This window comes from Lontra canadensis, unplaced genomic scaffold (genome assembly GCF_010015895.1).
Source record: "Lontra canadensis isolate GAN:19392208 unplaced genomic scaffold, GSC_riverotter_1.0 scaffold2, whole genome shotgun sequence".
Taxonomy (NCBI): domain Eukaryota; kingdom Metazoa; phylum Chordata; class Mammalia; order Carnivora; family Mustelidae; genus Lontra; species Lontra canadensis.
Genome location: NW_022630996.1, coordinates 58455626 through 58476010, shown reverse-complemented (window position 1 = coordinate 58476010; position 20385 = coordinate 58455626). Strand labels below are relative to the sequence as shown.

General features: G+C 42.9%; 1 long non-coding RNA gene across 2 annotated transcripts in view; it reads right to left on the bottom strand.

The window, feature by feature from the left end:
• The window catches only part of LOC116877653, a 131774-nt gene that overhangs the window by 55104 nt on the left and 56285 nt on the right, over positions 1 to 20385 (bottom strand). Inside the window, exon 3 of one of the 2 annotated variants that reach the window (XR_004384682.1) lies at positions 11801 to 12216. The exons of the other annotated variant lie outside the window; for it this stretch is intronic. This is a non-coding gene — a long non-coding RNA (uncharacterized LOC116877653). Of the gene's footprint in view, positions 1 to 11800; positions 12217 to 20385 lie in introns of those variants that run through there. 2 annotated transcript variants of the gene reach the window in all.

The window sequence follows — 20385 nt, the reverse complement described above, 5'->3', positions numbered from 1 at the left end:
CCTTGCAGCCCTGGTTGAGTGGCCTTCAACCTGGGGCAATCTTACCCTCCGGAGAATAATTGTTTATGTCTGGAGACATTTTGCTTGGTCACAACTGGGAAAGTCCTTCTGACATCTAATGAGCAGAGGCCAGGGAATGCTACTAAACATCCTAAAATGTATCGAATAGTCCCCCACAACAGAGAATTATGTGACCCAAAGTATCAAGAGTGTTACAGTTGAGAAACCCTGGTTTTCCCAAAAGAACTGTGACCGCTGAGTTTCAACAAGCAGAATGTGGGTCAACCTCATAATTTGCAGTCATTTGAGAGGACTGAAACTAAACATTATGCTTGGATTCAACATACATAATAAATCTGGGTAGTCACAACACAGATTGAAGATTGATGTGAGAACAGTATTCAGACACTCCTAGAGCTCTGAAAGTTTAATTATCCAAAGCATTATATAATTGCAAGAGAGAGAGAGTGATCTGGATTAAATATAGAAAACTATAATTAACCATATTAACAGGTTTTTAAGAATGTTGTTTAAACTAAAAATGCCAAGCAATCCTCTTTCTTTCACTTAGCAAATCCAATTCCCTCAGCAGCTGCACTCCAAAAATCAGTCCAAATGGGACTCTTCTTGTCTCTTCCACCTCTCTTCCGCTCCCCATCCTAGATGAAGCCACCATGATGTCTCTCCCGGAAAGCCTCTTTAGCAACCGTTCTACTTTCTCCATGGTTCCTGGAGAATCTATTCTTGAAATGCTGCTGCCAGGTGACCTTCTTAAAACGTGGATTACTTGCAATGTTCCCGTGAAGCCCAGAGTCCAGGGAGGATGTGGACCTTACCGTATGAAATGAAATTGGGATCTTTTTCCTACCTTGAAGGGAAGCCCAGAGGTATGAGTAAAAACAACACTGATCCAGTTTTGCTCTGCTTGACAGAGCAAAACTGGAAGATCTCCCTGCTTCCATGCCTGATCCTGCACCATTACACACACATACACACACTCACAGACTCTCCTCCCAGCAGCAGAGTGATCCGTTCAAACCATAAATCAGGTCATTCAGCATCAAACACACCCCCAAGAGTCTGCTGGAACAAGCACCTAATCTAAGTTGTCCTGAGTGGGGCCTGAGGGTCTTAATAGTTTTTATTTAATCTCTTCAGGTGATTCTAATGTGTAGCCAATGTGAGAACCACCAGTTTACAGCTGTGCTTCCCAAAACTCTAATGTGCACACAAACCACGTGGGAGTCTTCTGACCCCCCGCCTGCAATGCTGCGTTTCCAACAAGCTCCCAGCTGGTGCTGATGCTGCCTTCTGAGGACCCGGCTCTGCATGGTCAGAGCCTAGGAGAGTAAATCATTGCTCCCCTCTATCCAACTGCCTTGCTCATAATTACCTGCAATTGTATTTTTTCACCCTCTACCAGTCCTCTGGTTTCCAGCCTCCTGGACCCACTAATAACTCCATAGTAAGCCTGCTCAGAACCTCCCAAAAAGGACCTTCAGGACAGGTTTTGTGGACAAAAGAAGGATAGAATGACTGCGCCCACTGAGAAGAGGCCCAGAGTATTTGAATGGGAAACACTGTATTTCCCCCCAAGGTACGGTAGGGCTTTCATTCAGGTAACATTAAGCAAAATTCAGGCCCGCCATGTCCTATTGGAAAATAGATCTTCAGTGACAAGTTACAACCTAATCATAGTACCCTCCTCTCTCTAATGCGTATCTAGAGCAGTGTTTCTTAACTTTTTAGTAATTATCACCTCCCTAGGAAAATTATTAGACTTTTTTCCTAATCACCACCCCTTCCCCCATGAAATGTTAATACCACAACTCCTTCATTTGTCAAATAGCAGTAAAAAAGAACACACCCCCCAGGGCTATCATGAGGGTTGGGGCAATTAACACCCATCGAGAGCCTGGCTACCATTCAGGGCCTCCCCAGTGATAGACTGACTTAAAAAGATGGTTGCCTTGGTGATGTTGCCTGAGGAATAGGTGGCTTCCCTGGGAGGGGAAATGGTTTTCAGTCTCCTTTTTTTATTTCAGGATTCAAATGATGACCAAGTTGTATCATATTACAGTACAAACTTATCACTAAAGGATTACTATTACTTTTTCCTGACTTTAATCTCTTTCCAAATTAGATCCTACCATCAGTGCCAAAGACCTCTTGAGATTCTACCACATAAGAAAAAAATTCTTTAAAATATTTAGTATTTTGGGGCGCCTGGGTGGCTCAGTGGGTTAAGCCTCTGCCTTCAGCTCAGGTCATGATCTCAGGGTCCTGGGATCGAATCCCGCATTGGGCTCTCTGCTCAGCAGGGAGCCTGCTTCCCTCTCTCTCTCTCTCTCTGCCTGCCTCTCCATCTACTTGTGATCTCTGTCAAATAAATAAATAAAATCTTTAAAAAATTAAAATAAAATAAAATATTTAGTATTTCAACAAATAATTAAAAAATAAGTATTTCATAAGTAAATAATTTTTGGCCATTGTCATCATTTAACCTTATATCTTGAAAAGGAGAAAGGTAATGACATACGATTTTCCTATTAAATCAGTACGTAAAAAGAATGTTTAAATTGAAATTCTAAATCAGAAGTGAATTTGGTATTGTTATAGTTCTCAACCCTGACCGATCCTCAGAATCACCTATAAAAGAACTTAGAAAGAAAGATGGGTGGCTCAGTCGACTAAGTGTCCAACTCTTGGTTTTGGTTCAGGTCATGATCTCACTGGCCTTGGGGAGCTCTGCGCTCAGCAGGGAGTCTGCTTGAAGATTCTCTCCCTCTGCCCCACCCCCACTTGTGCATATGCTCTCTTCTCTCTTTCTCTGTCAAATAAATATATCTTAAAAAAAAAAGGTTCTTTGGGGCCATAACAAATGTGCTGCTAAGAACATGCCCCAAATGTCTTTTGGGGCATATATATATATATATATATATATATATATATATATATATATATAAAATATATGAATGAATAGAATATATATATTCTATGGAGTATATAGATCAGAGAATAGAGTTGCTAATCATAGGATATGCATATGATCAGCCTTTGTAGACACTCTCAAAGAGCTTTTGTAGATACTCTCAAAGAGCTTCCCAAAGCAGTTATACAAATTAGCAATCACCTCAACAGTGTCTGAGAATCCCTTTTATCCCATACCTTCACCATCACTTGGGATTCTGTCCTTTCTATTTCAACCATTTCAGTGATTGTTTTAATTTGCATATCCAGAAACACTAATGAAGTTGAACATACATTTATTGGTCATTTGCATACTTTTTTCTATAATACTTTTGTCAAAGTATTTTTTACTTGAGTTACTTTTTTTAACTTATTAATATGTCCTATATATGTATTATATTCAAGGTGCAAGTTCTTTGTTTTATATATATATGTATATATATACGTATATAGAGGGAGAATATTTTTCTTTACATCTCATGCTATTAGTGCTTTTGTTGAACAAAAGTTCTTAACTTAATATATCCCAAATCTCAGTTGTTAACCATCTAGATGCCCATCAATAGTACAATGGATAAAGAAATTACATTTTTTTTTGCAGAATGAAATACTATATAGCAATTAGAATGGACAAACCACAACTCTGCAATAATATGGATGACTCTCCTATAACACTGAGGGAAAGAAGCTAGACTCAAGAGTATATGTTGTTTTAATTCTGGTTTGTTTGTTTGTTTGTTTTTTTAATTCCCCAAATTGCTATGGGGTTCCAAGATCTAGAATAAGAAAAGAGACCTTCAGGTGATCCTAATGCAGGCTGGAGTGGCTCCCAAGCTCTAGCAAGTGGTCTTCCTTTTGGGGAGAGCCCCTGTGAAGTACCTCCTGCGGGACCTGGAGATCCATTGAATGTAGGAAGGTAGAGAAGCAGTAAAAGACAAAGATATTTCTAGTCTGGAGATTGGATTGGTTGGACCATGAAACCAAACAAGGAAAACAAGGAGAGGAGATATTTCAGTCTGTTCCTATGTGTTTGTAGGGGTCACAGAAGGGAAGGAGCGGGTGAGAAGTTTGGTTTCATGCCTATTTTTAGGTGTGCGAGAGACATGCTTGTGCTTTTGGCAAGGAGGCTCCAAGTACAGATCTGGAAATGTGAGGTCAGACCTGGAGGTCCAGATGGCAGCAAGCACTGGCCTGGCTTTCAGTCCTAGCTCTGCCACTTCTAATTCTTTGAGTTCGGGCAAGTCTTAACACCTTCCCAAAACTTCACTCCTTCATCTGACAATGAGAGGAGTCATACCTGCCCCCACTGAGTTCAGGGTAAAATTAAATGAGATAATGTGTTTAACTCAATTAGCAAAATCCCTGGCTTATTGAAATGGCTGGTGCTGCTATGTTACAGATTTGGGAGAGGCAGAATAGAGCTGAGAAATACAGACGACGGCGTGGATCTGATGACCCAGCTGGTGCAAGAGCAGAGAAACATGGCGGAGTCTGGGGGTGCTGGGGCTGGGAGGGCCATGTGGGAGCAGACAGAGACAGATGAGAAGGCACCCACTGAGAGGCAGGAAGGGGCTCAGGAGACAGCAGATGGAGGGGACAGACAGACAACCACACATGTGCCACGATGGGAATGGAGACTCAGTCATTTTATTTGGCACTGAGAAAGTCAGCAGTGACCTGGAAAACAACAACCTCGGTGGAGGGGGCAGGGAAAGGCAGAATCCCCCCAGCCGCAACAGGCAATCCTTAAATGCTCTTTGTTCATTATCTCTCTCTGGCAGATAAATAAAATAAAATCTTTAAAAAAATGGGAAGAGCCTAATTAACAGCATTAATACACATGATGGAGTAAGTCTACCCAGATCGAAAAAGGGTATAGGCATCATCCTTGGTTCCCTTCTTTCCTTCACATCTCACATCTAGGTCATCAGTTACTTCTGTTGGACCTATCACCAAGATAATTCGGGAATCCATCCACTTCTCTGATCTACTGCTGCCGACCTAGGCCAGCCTACCCTTCTCTCCCTCCCAGGCAACTACAATGACCGTAACTGGTCTCCCTGCTACCTCCCCCACCTCTCCAGATTGCCTCCCCATCCTGCCCTCTGCCCTGCAGCCCCAGAGACCTTTTCCCATGTAAATCAATCACAGTAATCTCCTGCTCCAAACCACCCAAAAGACACTTCTCACCACCCTTAGCCCTGCTCTCCCTCTGACCCTGGACTGCCCAATATGGTAGCCTAGCCGCTAGCCACAGGTGGCTATTGAGCATTTGAAATGATAGTGAGAGCTATCAAATACATACTTTAAAATATTTATATTTATATTTATATTCATGGAACCACATGTGGCTGGTGTGATTGAAGAGCTGAATTTAAGATTTTATTTAATTAATATAACTTGAATAGCACATGTGGCTAGTGGATACCATAGTGTATAGCACAGAGGCAGAACATTTATGTAATAGAAAGTTCCACTGGGCAGTGTTGCTCTGGCCTGATCTCCCACCACATTCCCCCTTGCTTACTGGACTTCAGCATCACTGGCCAACCTGCGGTTCCTCACCCGCGTTAATTTCCTTTCCCCTGAGCATTTTAGCAGATTGTTCTCTCTGTCTAGACTTTGTGGCCCATTGATCTTCACTTGACAGCCTTTTGTCAGCTTCACTGTTAACCTCCTCAGAAAGGCCTTCCCTTTCCATCCAAATGAAAGTCTTCCTATTGTGTCAGCTTCAAAGCATTTCTGGTTAGGTAAAAATATTTTCTATATGGATTATTTGGTTATTGCCAACCACCCCCCTTTGGCATGTTTATTTTCCCAAGGGCATGGACTTTGACACTCCAAAATTGGAGAGGCAGAATTTCTACTTCTCAGGAACAAGAGAGCAGAAAGTGAGAACAGGTGCTTTCCTTGGAAGAAGAAAAATGCACCCAATATTATGCCTCATGATCTCTAAGTTCTTTGAAAAATAAGAGGCAAGGTCATCTGCCGAATGTGGGCCTCCTGGGGATAGAGCAATTTGAGAATCTGGGAAATCTGGTGAGGAATTGCTGAAAAGGACTTCACTAGCTACAACCGAGGGGACAGTGAGCGTCACTGAAGATCCAGAAGAAGGTGGAAGTTACAAGCAGTTTGTGGTACCATCTGTAATATGATTTTTCTCCAAAAGAGGAATAGCCCAGATGTGCTTATCACATTTAATCCTTATAACAACCTCTGAGATAAGGGCTAGAGTATCCCCACTTTACAGGTCATTAAAGTAACACACAGGGAAGTTAAGTAACCTACCTTAGACCATGAAGTTAATAAGGAGCAGAGCTACAACTTGAGCCCTAGCATTCAGAATCCAGAGCCAGAACTTTTAGCCACACGGTCATATTGCCTCCCTCCTTATTAGAGTCACACAGAGTAGGTATTTCAAGAAAAATGTAAAATGTCCACTGCAGGGCTCTGAGACTTCCCATTCCTTCCAAAATGGCAAACCAGGCATAAGAAACAGAATGGCATAGAGAACTTAATATTTGTATACATTTACATAAACCAAAACTTGTGCACAATAACAATGCACATTATGCTAGAACGCATACATGGGGTGCCTGGGTGGCTCAGTCGGTTAAGCAGCTGCCTTCGGCTCAGGTCATGATCCCAGGATCCTGGGATGAAGCCCCACATCGGGCTCCCTGCCCAGCAGAGACCCTGCTTCTCCTTCTCCCTCTACCTGCCTCTCTGCCTACTTGTGCTCTCTCTCTCTCTCTCTCTCTGTCCAATAAATAAATAAAATATTTTAAAAATGCACATACAAAGACATTACATACTTTAGCATAGTTATGTATGGGAGAATTCAAGATAAACAGGAAATTGATCAATAAAACAAAAGAAGGGCCTTGCCCTGATGGATAGTAGCAATGCACCATGAACAGAGAAGTGAAACTCAGCACTCTGCTTCTGAGATCAGGTCGTCCTAGGACTCAGTTCTTCATCTGTGATGACCAGAAGCAGATGCTTTCCTCCTCCCCACAGACCTCTCCCCCCATTCTAACCTCACGGGGCTTGGGGTAAAGTAGGAAAGATTTCAGTGCCTATGGAACTGCCTTGTTTTTAACCCTTCCTAGCTTTTGTCACTCAAAAATATGAACTTAGCAATTTTAGGTGAGGCACAAAGTGGGCCTTCAAATCAAAAGCTTATAAATATTAATTTCATATACTTTGGTCGTTCTCATCCTTCGAAATGACTCTCAAATATCCTTCCATATATTAGGACTCCGCAGCTCTGCAGCAGAGCCCAGGGGTATAAAACGCGTGTGAGTCTTTTCAAAGCAAGCCCCAGAAGACTGTCATGAGCAGCCAGTCTTGCAAAGAATTGTACTGCCACTCGGTGAGTGCCAGTTTTCTAACCAGATGTAGAAGAGAGGAACATTCCAAGCATGGAGAAGGATGATAGAGCATGGAAAGTTCTGGTGGGTTCAGGAAAAAGGCAGCTACGGGAGCTGGGGTTTGCGGAGGTCAGTGGTGGAAGCTGCTGCAGTGGGGTCTGATTCAAGCATCTCTAAGAAGCAAAGCTGAGGGCCCTGCCCCTTGCTCTGGAGACAGCAAGGCTTGGCATGGGTGACTCAGCAGGAGGAGACCTGATCGGGCATGCTGGTTGTTACCATAACCAGTAGCCACGAGGAGTGGACTGCAGGGCAGTGCGGTTGGTATGGATGCTAAGTAAAAAGGGAAGAAGGAAGGCAGCAGCGTGGGCCTTCTGCCCAAGAGATGAGGTAGGTTAAGGATGATTCTGATGTTTCCATCATCAGAGACTGAGTGGAAAGTGGCACGAATAACATTAGGTTTCCCTGCTTAATTTACCAGCGGAACACAGATAAAATCGGGAAGAACCAGGCAGCTGAGCCACCCTAGAAATAAATCCTCTTCCTCTGTGGAGTCAAGCAAACAAAGAATGTTTATGTTAAACTACTGCGTACATTTAATCCTGACTCTACCCCGAGGGTGGATGCCTGGGAGGAATTAACTCTTGCAGCTTATTTATTCTAAACACTGTGCAGAAGCAGTTCCCTTACTTGGTATCTTATGTTTGATAATCTAATTTAGCCTTCTGGCTCCCTAGGCCTGTCTGGCCTCCCTGTATTTGCTTAGCAAATCTGCCACCTCTTTAAGCCTTAAATCAGTCTGGCAAATATCACTGACCTACCAGATGATACTGTTTGTCATGTGGGTTTTAAGCAGCTATGTCCCTTTATGTTTTAGTACCTTTTCCCTCCTGCCCCGATCATTCTCAACTGCCTGCTTAGACTCTTTCTTTTCCTCTCTCCTTCAGTCTAGCTGGATGATTAGAAAAGCAACAGTTAGATTTCTTGGATAAAGTAGCGTTCTAATAAGCACGCTACAGTTCAGCTCAGAATGCTCCGCGGTGGCAGCTGAGGAAATCCCACTGAGAGGCTGTGCCCTAATCCCTCGAAGACGCAGTGAGGACCCGCACAAGGAGGGCTCAGGGAAATGGGAAAAGGGCAAGAGGCCAAAGAAGTCACAGGGAGACTGCAAATAAATTTGTTGAGGGGAGAGAAAAAAGATATGTAAAAGATTAGGGATCATGATTCAAGAAAGAGGGTGTGATGAGGGGTGCCTGGGTGGCTCAGTGGGTTAAGCCTCTGCCTTGGGCTCAGGTCATGATCCCGGGGTCCTGGGATGGAGCCCCACATCGGGCTCTCTGCTCAGCGGGGAGCCTGCTTCCTCCTCTCTCTCTCTCTGCCTGCCTCTCTGCCTACTTGTGATCTCTCTCTGTCAAATAAATAAATAAAAAATCTTACAAAAAAAAAAAAAGAGGGTGTGATGAAACAAAAGATGAAAAAATAACCACGGGGGGTGGGGGGCTGGGTGGCTCAGTCGGTTAAGCATCTGCCTTCAGTTCAGGTCATGATCCCAGGGTCCTGGGATGGAGTCCAGAGTCCTGCATTGCATCGGGTTCCCTGCTTAGTGGGGAGTCTGCTTCTCCCTCTGTCTCTCCCTCTCGCTTGTGCATGCTCTCAAATAAATAGATAGATAAATAGATAAATACCACTGGGAGCAGAGATGTAAGTAAAGCAGATATCCCCCCCCCAGATTGTACTGCAGTAGAATCAGGCAACACCTCAAAAACTTGGGAAGATTGAGGGGTGCCTGGGTGGCTCAGTTGGTTAAGCAACTGCCTTCGGCTCAGGTCATGGACCCAGAGTCCTGGGATCAAGTCCCACATTGGGCTCCCAGCTCCACGGGGAGTCTGCTTCTCCCTCTGACCTCCCCTCTCATGCTCTCTCTCACTCTCTCTCTCTCTCTCAAAATAAATAAATAAAAATCTTAAAAAAAAAAAAAACCAACTTGGGAAGATTGAAAAAAGAAACAACCTCTTAACAGTAGCCATTCAGCGTATGTTAACTTCTGTAAAGAACTGCCCCTTCTGTAGGAACACACACCAGACTCCAGCTAAGCTGCCCCTGCTCTTCTATTTCGAATCCCAAACTGCCTGCCCCCAATACCCCGCTGAGACATCGACCTCCTTGTTTCTTGCCCCCATGATGGTTTCCAAAGACCATCTGTCTTCCTTTCACATCCTCAGACTTGTTCATAAGTGAACTTCTCTTCAACTTTTTCAGAATACTATATCCTGCTAACTCCTTTTTGGGGAGTTTATCATGTGCTGAGCAAAGCACCAAGTACCTTACAGAACTTTTCTTATTTAATGAACACAGCTTAGGGAGACAGGCTGTTGAACAAGATGGGACCATATCTGTGGGTTAGTATATGGTCACCCGTAGAGAGGGCTCGGAACAGTCACGGAGTCTGGGTGCTTTACTTAGTAAACAATGTGTAAGAACCTTGTCAGAGAACTAAGTTCACAGCCTTCAGAGCAGGTGACCTTGGTGATAAATATAAGAAAAATAAGTCTTCTGAGTATCAGGATCTGAATCTTTCAGGAATATAGTCACAGATTTGGCTATTATGACCAGTTGATAGGAAAAGGTGAGTCCCCTGAAGGAAGTTAGATGATTTAATGGTCAAATAAGAAGGAAAAGGATAAGCCCACTAGGAAGAGGACAGGGCTTTTTAAAAAATGCTCCAAGGGCAACTGGGTGGCTCAGTCAGTTAAGTTCCTGCCTTGGGCTCAGGTCACGATCCCAGCACTGTGGGATCGAGCCCCACATCAGTCTCCTTGCTCAGCAGGAAGCATATTCTCCCTTTCTCTGTGCCCCTTCTCCCCAACTCATGCTCTCTTTCTCTCTCATATAAATAAATAGTCTAAAAAAAAAAAAAACACACACACAACTAAACCAAGAAAGCGCTCCAGGTGATCATGATGGTGTGAGTTTAGAGGCGAGTTCATTGCTTTCCTGTAGCTCACCTTATATATCTCCCAAATGACAACAGCACAAACCAACAGAGTGTTAATTTACATTATATGCATAAAACAGAAAGTCTGGAATATACCAATGGAAGCAGGAAAATGAAACCAACAAGGGTTAATGTCATTTGGGTTGACGCCAGACTCACAGAACTTTGTCCCAATATAGCATTATTTTCTGCCACATTTTATTTAAAAGATTTTAGTTGATGCATCCATTTCCCCACCTAGGTTATGGACACTCACAGGCATATACTGCTTTCTAGATAATCTTTGCATCTCTAGCAACTGACGGTGTACTCAGCACAGAAAAGACTCTCAAAACATATTTGATAAATGAATGCGGTTGGTTTTCTTGACAAAACAATAATAAATGAATTTCTCAGCTAGAAAAAACTTCCTTCCAAGAATCATAACCATAGAGACTTCAAGAAATCAGAGTCTATACACTGTGTTCCTGTCTCTTTAAACAGAGCAGGCCCACCCAAATATCCTTGTACATTTGGCCTGTAAGATCCAGTTACAGAAAAAATTATTCCAGGAAATGTCCTTTGTGCACTCCTCACTCATACACATATCCCCTGTTCCGGCTGCCATGCTCTGCCTTTCCAGACTCAGGGTCAGACCTCCCACTTTGATAAACAGCTGTTCTGGGCTCCTTCAGGTTTGATGACACCGAATGTCCCCCCTCTGGTTTGCAAACTCTCTGCTTCTCACCTGGCTCTTGTCCCTACTTGCTCCCCAATGATTATGATTTTATTAGGCTCCAGAGATACCCTCAGGCTAATCAAATCAACCCTCAGAGTGCTAAGGGAAAATGGCAGTGAATATACCATGAAATGAATTAATAGAGACACCTGTTGTCACTGGGGTAAATGACCCTCTTCAGTGGTCCTGTCTTGGCTGTTCCTGGCAATCACTTGGAGGAAGTCTACAACTATTGACTCCTCTTTCCCACTCCCATGGATTTTGATGTGATTGGTCTGTGGTGAGGTCTGGCATCAGGACTTTTTAAAAGCTCCAGGCGATTCCTATGTAAAGTTTTCAAATATTTGCTTTAGGTTGAAAAACAAACTGGTACCATTTTTTCCCCCACATTGCAGAGAACAGACATTACTAAATGAAAATGAAACAGTTTCTTAACTTTGTATCCTATTCTCTTGTCTGAGTAGACCATAACATCTATACAAGTATTTCTACATGAATGTAGTTTGGCTTAGATGGCATATTTAAAATTACCCTGCAAGTAAAATGAGATAAGTTGGGTGGACAGCTTTCAGACTTCTTAAAACAAACAATCAATCAAACAAAAAACTCCAAAATGTTAATACCATAAGGATTGATTCTTCTGTCTAAAGTGAAAACTAGGGTTGAATGTTTTCCCCACTCCCTATCTTAACACGGAAAGCTGTCGGTCCTTTCAGGATGTGGGCCAATATCCCCCAACCTCACAAAATTGAGAAGAATTGGCATTCTCTCACTGGACCCTCTCCCACCTGCAGGTCACATGCCCAGGCTCTGGCTATTTTTAGAGATGCTGGTCTGGAGGGTCACGGGTCTTAGCTCTTAACTGAGGGGACAAAAGCCGGCTTTTGGGTCTGACTCATGCCTAAGACAAGCAAAGGGAGCCCAGGGGCATGCAGGTCTCCTTTGCTGTTGTTCTTCTTTGAACACCTGATGGGAATGTGTCCCTTCCAGATGTGGTAGCTGAGGAACCTGGCTAACTCAACCTCTGCTCCCCAGGCTTCAGAGATAAGGGTAGAGTGTCACCCTGGGGGCTGGCATCTTCGGTCTTAACGTCTGTGGGCCGTGTGTTCCTTTTAGACAGCAGAGCCGGCTCATACTTGGTACCAAAAGCAAAGCTACAATTTCTGGGGGAAAAAAAGGAGCATTTATTAGTTTAAACAGAGTTGTTCACAATGCCATGAAAATTATGCTATGTGTGGATTAAATAAGCCACACACAGCGTATTTGTCTTCTTTTATTATGTCCATTATTAGAGCTCTCTTGGGACACTCCTCAGAATCCCCCACCTGGGGAGTCCAGGTCTGAGGCTCATCTCAGGACAAAGCTGGGAGGAGAGCGATCACTAACTGTTTACAACTTACACCATCCCTAACAGACATCCCAAAGGGGTCCTGCCACAGCCCAGTTCTCACAGCTCCCAGGGGTGTGGCACTGTCATTTAGGAAGACTACTGGCTCTTCAGCAAGGACACATTTGGACAGATGTTGTGACCAGCTGTCTACTTGCTGGTGGAAGAGAGAAGGAATAGGACATCCATTATTGGCTGGAGCTACAACTTGAACAGAATGGGACAGGCAAAAAGAAGCCAGCAGGGGATGACCGGATATACTCCACCGACAGGACAGTCCAAAAGCCAGAGAAAGCTCCCAGCGGGGCTCGCGTGGATTATGGAGAGGGTGAGCATAAATGGCCAACTCCCCAGTATCTTGAACCACAGGCACCAGCCTGCCTTGTCTGTGGAGTCAGATACAGACAGGTCTCCTTGGCAACCAAGGCACTTGCTCTGCAGGGCTCTGGGGCAGGTGTCTGCAAGCCTGGAAGGAGTGCTACTGCTCCTGCCTTTCCAGACATGTGTCGTCCCTTCATCGCTGTCATCGACTGCCTTCGGGTCACTCTCTGTCATTGAGGAAAATCCACCCCCACTCCAAAGCCTGAGAGATTTCAAGCCCTGTGAAGACAGCCGGGGAGCAGTTTCACTTCCCAAGTCCTGAATCTCCCTGGCTGCATTGCACCTCAGCGCCAGCCCCCCCCCCCAAGCAAAGAGGCCATCCTGGGTCCACCATCCTAGAAATGTCCCAACACAGAAATTCTACACTCCAGCCGTCCACGTGCAGATCCTCTCCCACCCTCTCCACTTTCTCTGCCTCATCCCTGCCCACACTTGTTTCCCCAAAATCTCGAATTCCTTCCTAGCAAGCTAGGTGCACCCCCTCCGCCTCTCCTCTCCAGGACTCGGCTCCTTTGTTCTGAATTACCAGCTCCTGGCAAAAACCACACCCGTGACCTGTGCCACCAGCTGCCTTCTCTGAAGCTGACCTCTGAGCCTGCTGCGGCACTCAGTGACTACAGAATCCTGTGCTTTGCCCCTCAGCTGAGCCCCGATCACTGTTTATCAGCCTTTCTAGCTGTGTTTGACAAACTTCTTCATCCTGTCTTCTCAGTGACTCTCAGGTAATTGCTTCACTTCCTACTTTATTCACAAAACAGGCAGCAGCAGCAACAGCACGATCCATGTCCTACCTCGTTTCTGGCGTACACCCTTCAGACCATTTCTCCAATTCCACCCGGGGCTCAGCAGGCAAGCCCCCTCCCCGCACTCCCCAAACCACCCAGGGAGGGCTTGGTCCACATGCGCCCTCTGGAAGTGGCGTCACTGGTCTTCCTCCCATTTTCCTTGACTTTCCACATCTGCTTCTCCACTGGCCCCTCCTCTTTTGTCTGCAGCCCTGCTCAGGTTCCTCTCAACCTGATGTTCCACCCTTTGACCTAACAGGCCCCCTCTGGAGCTTGGTAGGTGAGGGCCCACAAGAACCCTGTATTGGTGAATAAAATTCCATTGGGATATCAGTGTGCTCATTTGTTTATATATCGTCTACAGGTGCTTTTGCTCTACAACAGCAGAGTGGTTGAGGGGTCGTGAGAGAGGTCATATGGTCCACGAAGCAAAAAATATCTGCTCCATGTCCCTTAACAGAAAAAATTCTCTGTTCCTCCATACTCGCCACTCAATTCCCTCCTCCCCACTCCTCCACCCACCGCCACTGTGATCTTATTTCTGTGCCTTATCATCTTCTTAATCTTTCCTCACTTAGGTCATTCAGATGATTCATAATTTCCTAATCCAAAGGCAGGGGAGATGTTCTCATTTGGGTTTTTTTTAAGATTTTACGTATGTATTTATTATGTATTTGGGGTGGGGGTCGAGCCAAGGGAGAGGGACAAGGGCTGAGCCCCTCATGAGGCCCAATCCCAGGACTGAGATCATGACCCCAGCCAAAACCAAAGTCAGAGGCCTAACTGGTTGAGCCACCCGGGTGCCCCAGATTTTCTCATTCTTTATTCATTCCTCTGGCACATTGGACATCTGTCTGTCACACCCTTCTTGAAATTCTGCAGAAAGACCCCAAACTCAAATGCCCAGAGAAGCCAGGCAGACCATGTTAATAAATGAAGCAGGCCACATTGAAATATGAGTATGTGGGAACCTGGAGAGCTTGTCCCCATAGCAAAGAGGCAGCCCCATAAACTCCTATAGAATCCCATATACCCAGCTTTTCCAATGCTTCAAGGGAGGCTAGAAATGCAGAGTTTATGTGACCTCTCTCAACTCTAGAATGTTGGCAACTATTTAAAAAAATATTATGAACGCTGATGAGTGAAACAAGACAAAATTTTTGACCAACTTACCCTACAGGCTGTGGATTAGTCCTCTTGCACTCCAAGTCCATGATGGAATTTCTCCAGTTCTCTTGGAGAATCTCTGATTTTTGCTGCTAGAGGTTCTCTGTGAGAAAAATCATTTCTGCCTTCCCGGGTGTTCATCCCCAGTCCATGGGGTTTTTATTTGCTACACAGTCACTCTAGGCAAAATCCCAAATTCATATCTCACTCTCTCACCTGTGCCCTTGCTTCTGACTCTTGTTTCCAGTACCTGCTGGATCACTCCACCTGCAAATCCATGGACACTTCAACATCTGCATCAGACCTCCACCATCCTTAACCCCTATCCCTACCCTATGCCAAGACAACACCCATTTAAGACTCAGGATCACCCACCCATGAAACTGCCCTTCTTTCTATCTTACCATGGAAGGATTGGGGTCCCTTTCTTTATGTCTTTTTTTTTTTTTAAGATTTTATTTATTTATTTGACAGAGAAAGAGAGATCATAAGTAGGCAGAGAGGCAGGCAGAGAGAGAAGGGGAAGCAGGCTCCCTGCTGAGCAGAGAGCCCAATGCGGGGCTCGATCCCAGGACCCTGAGATCATGACCTGAGCCGAAGGCAGAGGCTTAGCCCACTGAGCCACCCAGGCGCCCCTTTTTATGTCTTTATAATATTTGATAACTATACTTTTTACAAAATATTATTCGTCTTTGTGTCTCTCTTAGCCCCCTAGAGTATGGCCTTTCAGTGGGCAGGGACTGTGTCTCATTAATCTCTATATTTCTACCTTTTAACAGAGTGCAGTCATATAATAATTTCCTAATAAAGGTTTGGCAAATTAATATACACACAAATAAATAAGAGAAAGATGCACTAAATATTAAACTTCCAAGTTTTCCATGTATTTAGAACACTCTTACTAGTGTTATGTTTATTTTACAGTATCTTCAGTACATAAGCAGCATTAGTGTTAAGATTTTAGTATTTATCAGGAGAAGAGGTAATTTTCTCTTATGATTGTTCAAAGCATTTGTTTTCATGTTACAGTAAAGCTCTATTATGTACAGCAATAAAAAAGTTTAATAAATGAAAGTCAATGAATAAAGTAGGATTTGCCAAATAAATATATCATTAAGCAAAACATAGTAAGGACACATATCTTTTAATACATGTGAGATTTACTGGGAGAATTCACTCCTGTACAGAATAGAAAAAGCAGTTTTTTGATCTTCAAATCTTGTCATGTGGAATGAGAGTTGACAATGAAACAAGTTTCTCTCAAGCAAACGGAGGCAGTGATTCCAGCTTTCCAGAGGCATTTCCAATACTCTACCATGTATTTGGTTTTGTGGCATACTTTTAAGAATCCTTTGAGCTTTATCTCTGGGGGGAGGCTCTGGGGGCACAGCAGGGTGAAAATGCTGAAGTAACATTAGTTTTATTTTTATCCATGGTTAATTGTCTGGGACTCCCCATCATTATTACCACTTGCAGATTAAACATTAAGGTATAGTTCTCTTTTTGTACCAATAGGTGGCAGTATTGCTTTGGAACAAACAATAACTTTTTTTTTTTTTTTTTAAAGACTTCTATACCTCTGTTTTATCTTTATTTCATTCCTAGACTCTAGGCCTCAGAAGGCCCGGTACGAATAACAATAGAATAAATAAGACACAAACATGATAGCTGAAGAAGGTTTACCAATATCACCTCTTCATTCACAGTCTTGCTTTTGAAAGAAATGCCCACTAATGTCTCTTCCCTCAGGAAGGCTTCTTTCTTATCAGTTAAAGCTAGAGTGACCAGTAAGGCAGAAAAAAATAGGTTCCGTGTTGCAAGTGGTAAATTTGCTTCTCTTGAGAACCTCCAGATTCACTAATTCTACTAATTCTACTAATTTACTCCCCACCCTGGCAAGAATCTACTCCGAGGGGCGCCTGGGTGGCTCAGTGGGTTAAGCCTCTGCCTTCAGCTCAGGTCATGATCTCAAGGTCCTGGGATTGAGCCCTGCATGGGGCTCTCTGCTCAGTGGGGAGCCTGCTTCCCCACCCCCCACACCGCCTCTCTGCCTGCCTCTCTGCCTACTTGTGATCTTTGTCAAATAAATAAATAAAATCTTAAAAAAAAAAAAAAGAATCTACTCCGAGTATGTATTCACATAAGTCTCTTTCTTACATTGATTGTTAGCATAGCACTGGAGTCAGGCTGACCAATTTGTTGATTATCTCTTAATTATTTTTAAATTTATACATATATATATGTGCCCATGTAACCATTACACTGATTAAGATTAGAATATTTCCAATATTTCAGAAGGCTCTCTATGCCCTCTTAATTTTTATAATTGGGAAAACACTTTATTTCTCAAATAGTGTGTTTAAACAAAAGCAAACAAACAACAACCTCATGAGGCAGAAAAATTGGGAAGAGGCATTGCCCTGCTTTATACGTCAGGTCAGGGTCTCTGTGTAGCCTTGAATGGGAACTCTGCCATAGATGCTTTTGCGGGGATGTGCTCAATGCAAGGCTGGGATAGAATGTACCAAGTTACAGTGAGGATGTGGAGCAACAGGAACTCTTGTGCATCAGCAACTGGAACTCTTGTGCATTATCTTGTTTGATAAACAGGTACAATAACTTAGGACAACTGTTTGGTAGTATCTACATATGTGTACCATATGGCCCAAAACTCTACTCTTGCATACATATGCAACAAACATACATTCACAAAAGACATCTACTGGAGTGTTCCAAGAGCAAATGGCCGGATGCATAACCAGATTGTGGTATATCCACACAATGTAACATATAGTCACAATGAGTAAGACATCCACAAATACATAGAATGATATGAATGAATCTCACAAATATATCAGCAGAAGGAATCTAGATTCAAAAAGTACATACATTATGATTCTACTTTTATGAAGTTCAAGATTAATGTATCCTTTGAAGTGTGGATTGTAGTTACCCTTGGGTAGGAGTAGTGATGGGAGAAAGATTTCTGGGGTGCTGGTAATGTTCTGATTCTTGGTCACACAAGTGTGTTCAGCTTGTGAAACTTCTTCAACCTGTACACTTACATTTAGGTAAGTATGTTAAGTATGGAACGAAGTATATAAACTTCAATTAAACTTCAATTAATGTTTAAAAAATTAAACTCTAGCCAAGTATAGATAAAAGTCACTTCTACATGAAATGACAGATGAAGGAAATCCCATTCCCATTAGACCCTCAAAGATGGGCAAGCCCTCCTACGCAGAGATGGAGAATGGCCATTCTATAAAAAAGCAATCTAAAAAACTGTGATGGTATAAGGCAAAAGCATAGACTGTGGAAAGAGTAAGGAACATTTAGAAAATGACAAACTGTCCCTCCCAGCAGCACATCAAGAACCTTTGCCATAAAAGAAATAAAAATCTGTAAATACAAAACTTGTCTTCAGGACCAAAGAGTGTGTATATAAACCAAATAAGGAACATAAGATACAAATAGTCTCTATGGCCATATCACCTGCAAACTCTGAAGGAAAAAAAAAAATCGATTGTTTTTCAACATATTAATTTATAAACAACAAAGTTTCCAACACTAGTTTCTCAGCACTCCTGAGTCTTACTACTTTCAGTAGTTTGATGGTGGTCTTGATAACCACAGAAACTTGTAGTAATATCTATAATATCTAAAGTGATAAACCACCAGGGATCACCCCAGAAAATAACTGCAGCCCAATTTTGATTTTGTGTACCACATGCTGTGACCACACGTGCTGTGACCACATGCTGTGACTTTCCCTTGCCATACTAGCAACCAGGAAAACACACCCTGCTTTTTGGCAAGAAATTAGAAATTGGGTATTGCATCATTGGATTTACCTATATAGGCTCAAATTACAAAATGTTTGAAGAAAATGTAAAAGAGCAAAAGAGAATCATCTGGACACTGTCCAAGTTTCAGAAGGAAATACGAAAACTTAAGTAGTTCATATCCTGTACAACTTCTAAGCAAAACACACCAAATGGTGTTTTTGCATTAAGTGCAGCTTGTTGAAAATGCAAATATTGGCAGTGACACACATGCCAGGCAGTGGAAAATGTGAGGCACAAATATTTGTAGGGAATCTTCAGTGCCAGGACCCAATCCTGGTAAGAGGAAGAATGGAAACCAGCTGTTGCCTCTTGGAACAGGAGGGACAGCAGTGAACAGGTCAAGTGAAATGAAGGGGCGGGAAGGATGTTGAGTTTGAGAGGTTCTTTATAGATTTTGGATACTAACCCTTTATCAGGTACGTCATTTGCAAATATCTTCTCCCATTCTGTAGGCTGCCTTTTAGTTTTATTGATTGTTTCCTTTGCTGTACAGAAGATTTTTATCTTCACAGAAGTCCCAATAGTTCATTTTTGCTTTTGTTTCCCTTGCTACATCCAAAAAACAAATAATCCAGTTAAAAAGTGGGCAGAAAACATGAATAGCCACTTCTCCAAAGAAGAAATCTAGGTGGCTAACAGACACATGAAAAGATGCTCAACATCACTCATCTTTAGGGAAATACAAATCAAAATCATGAGATACCAACTTATACCCCTCAGAATGATTAAAATTAACAACACGGGAAATAACAGATGTTGAAAAGGATGGGAAGAAAGGGGAGCTCTCTTGCACTGTTGGTGGGAATGCAAACTGGTGCAGCCATTCTGGAAAATGGTATGGACATTCCTCAAAAAGTTAAAAATAAAACTACCCTTCAATCTAGCAATTGCCCTACTGGTTATTTCCTCAAAGTCTGCAAAAATACAGATTCGAAGGGGTGCATGCACCCCAATGTTTATAGCAGCACTATCAACAAGAGCCAACTATGGAAAGAGCCCAAATATCCATTGACTGATGAATAGATAAAGAAGATGTTACACACACACACACACACACACACACACACACACACACACGATGGAATATTACTCAGCCATCAAAAAGAATGAAATCTTGCCATTTGCAATGACCTGGATGGGGCTAGAGTATATTATGGCAAGTGAAAGAAGTCAGTCAAAGAAAGATAAATACCATATGATTTCACTCATATGTGGAACTTAAGAAACAAAACAGATGAACTTATGGGAGGCGAGATAATGGGAGAACAAACCATAAGAGACTCTTAGAGAACAAACACAGGGTTGACAGAGGAAGGTGGGTGAGGGATTGACTAGATGGATGATGGGTATTAAGGAGAGCACTCGTCATGAGAGCACTGGCTATTGTATGTAAGTGATGAACCACTTAATTCCATTCCTGAAACAAAGATTGCACTGTATGTTAACTAATTCAAATTTAGATTAAAAATTTGAAGGAAAAAAGGGGGGGGCAGGAAGGGAATTGCTCATTTTAGGACAAAGGTCTTAGCTGAAGATCAGGATATTAGAAGCTTTAAAATACTGATCCTCAGCCCCTATCTCAGATTAAATTTGTCTAGGGAGGGTCCCAGATATAGTGATTCTCCAGGTGATCCTAAGGAGTAGCAAAGTTTATGAACCTTGCAAAAGCAGAAAGGCAGTAGAGTCAGACCTGTGGGAAAAGTTCAGGTTGTATTACTTCCCGGATGGAACTAATTCTGCTACTCACTTACCCCACCCCTTTCT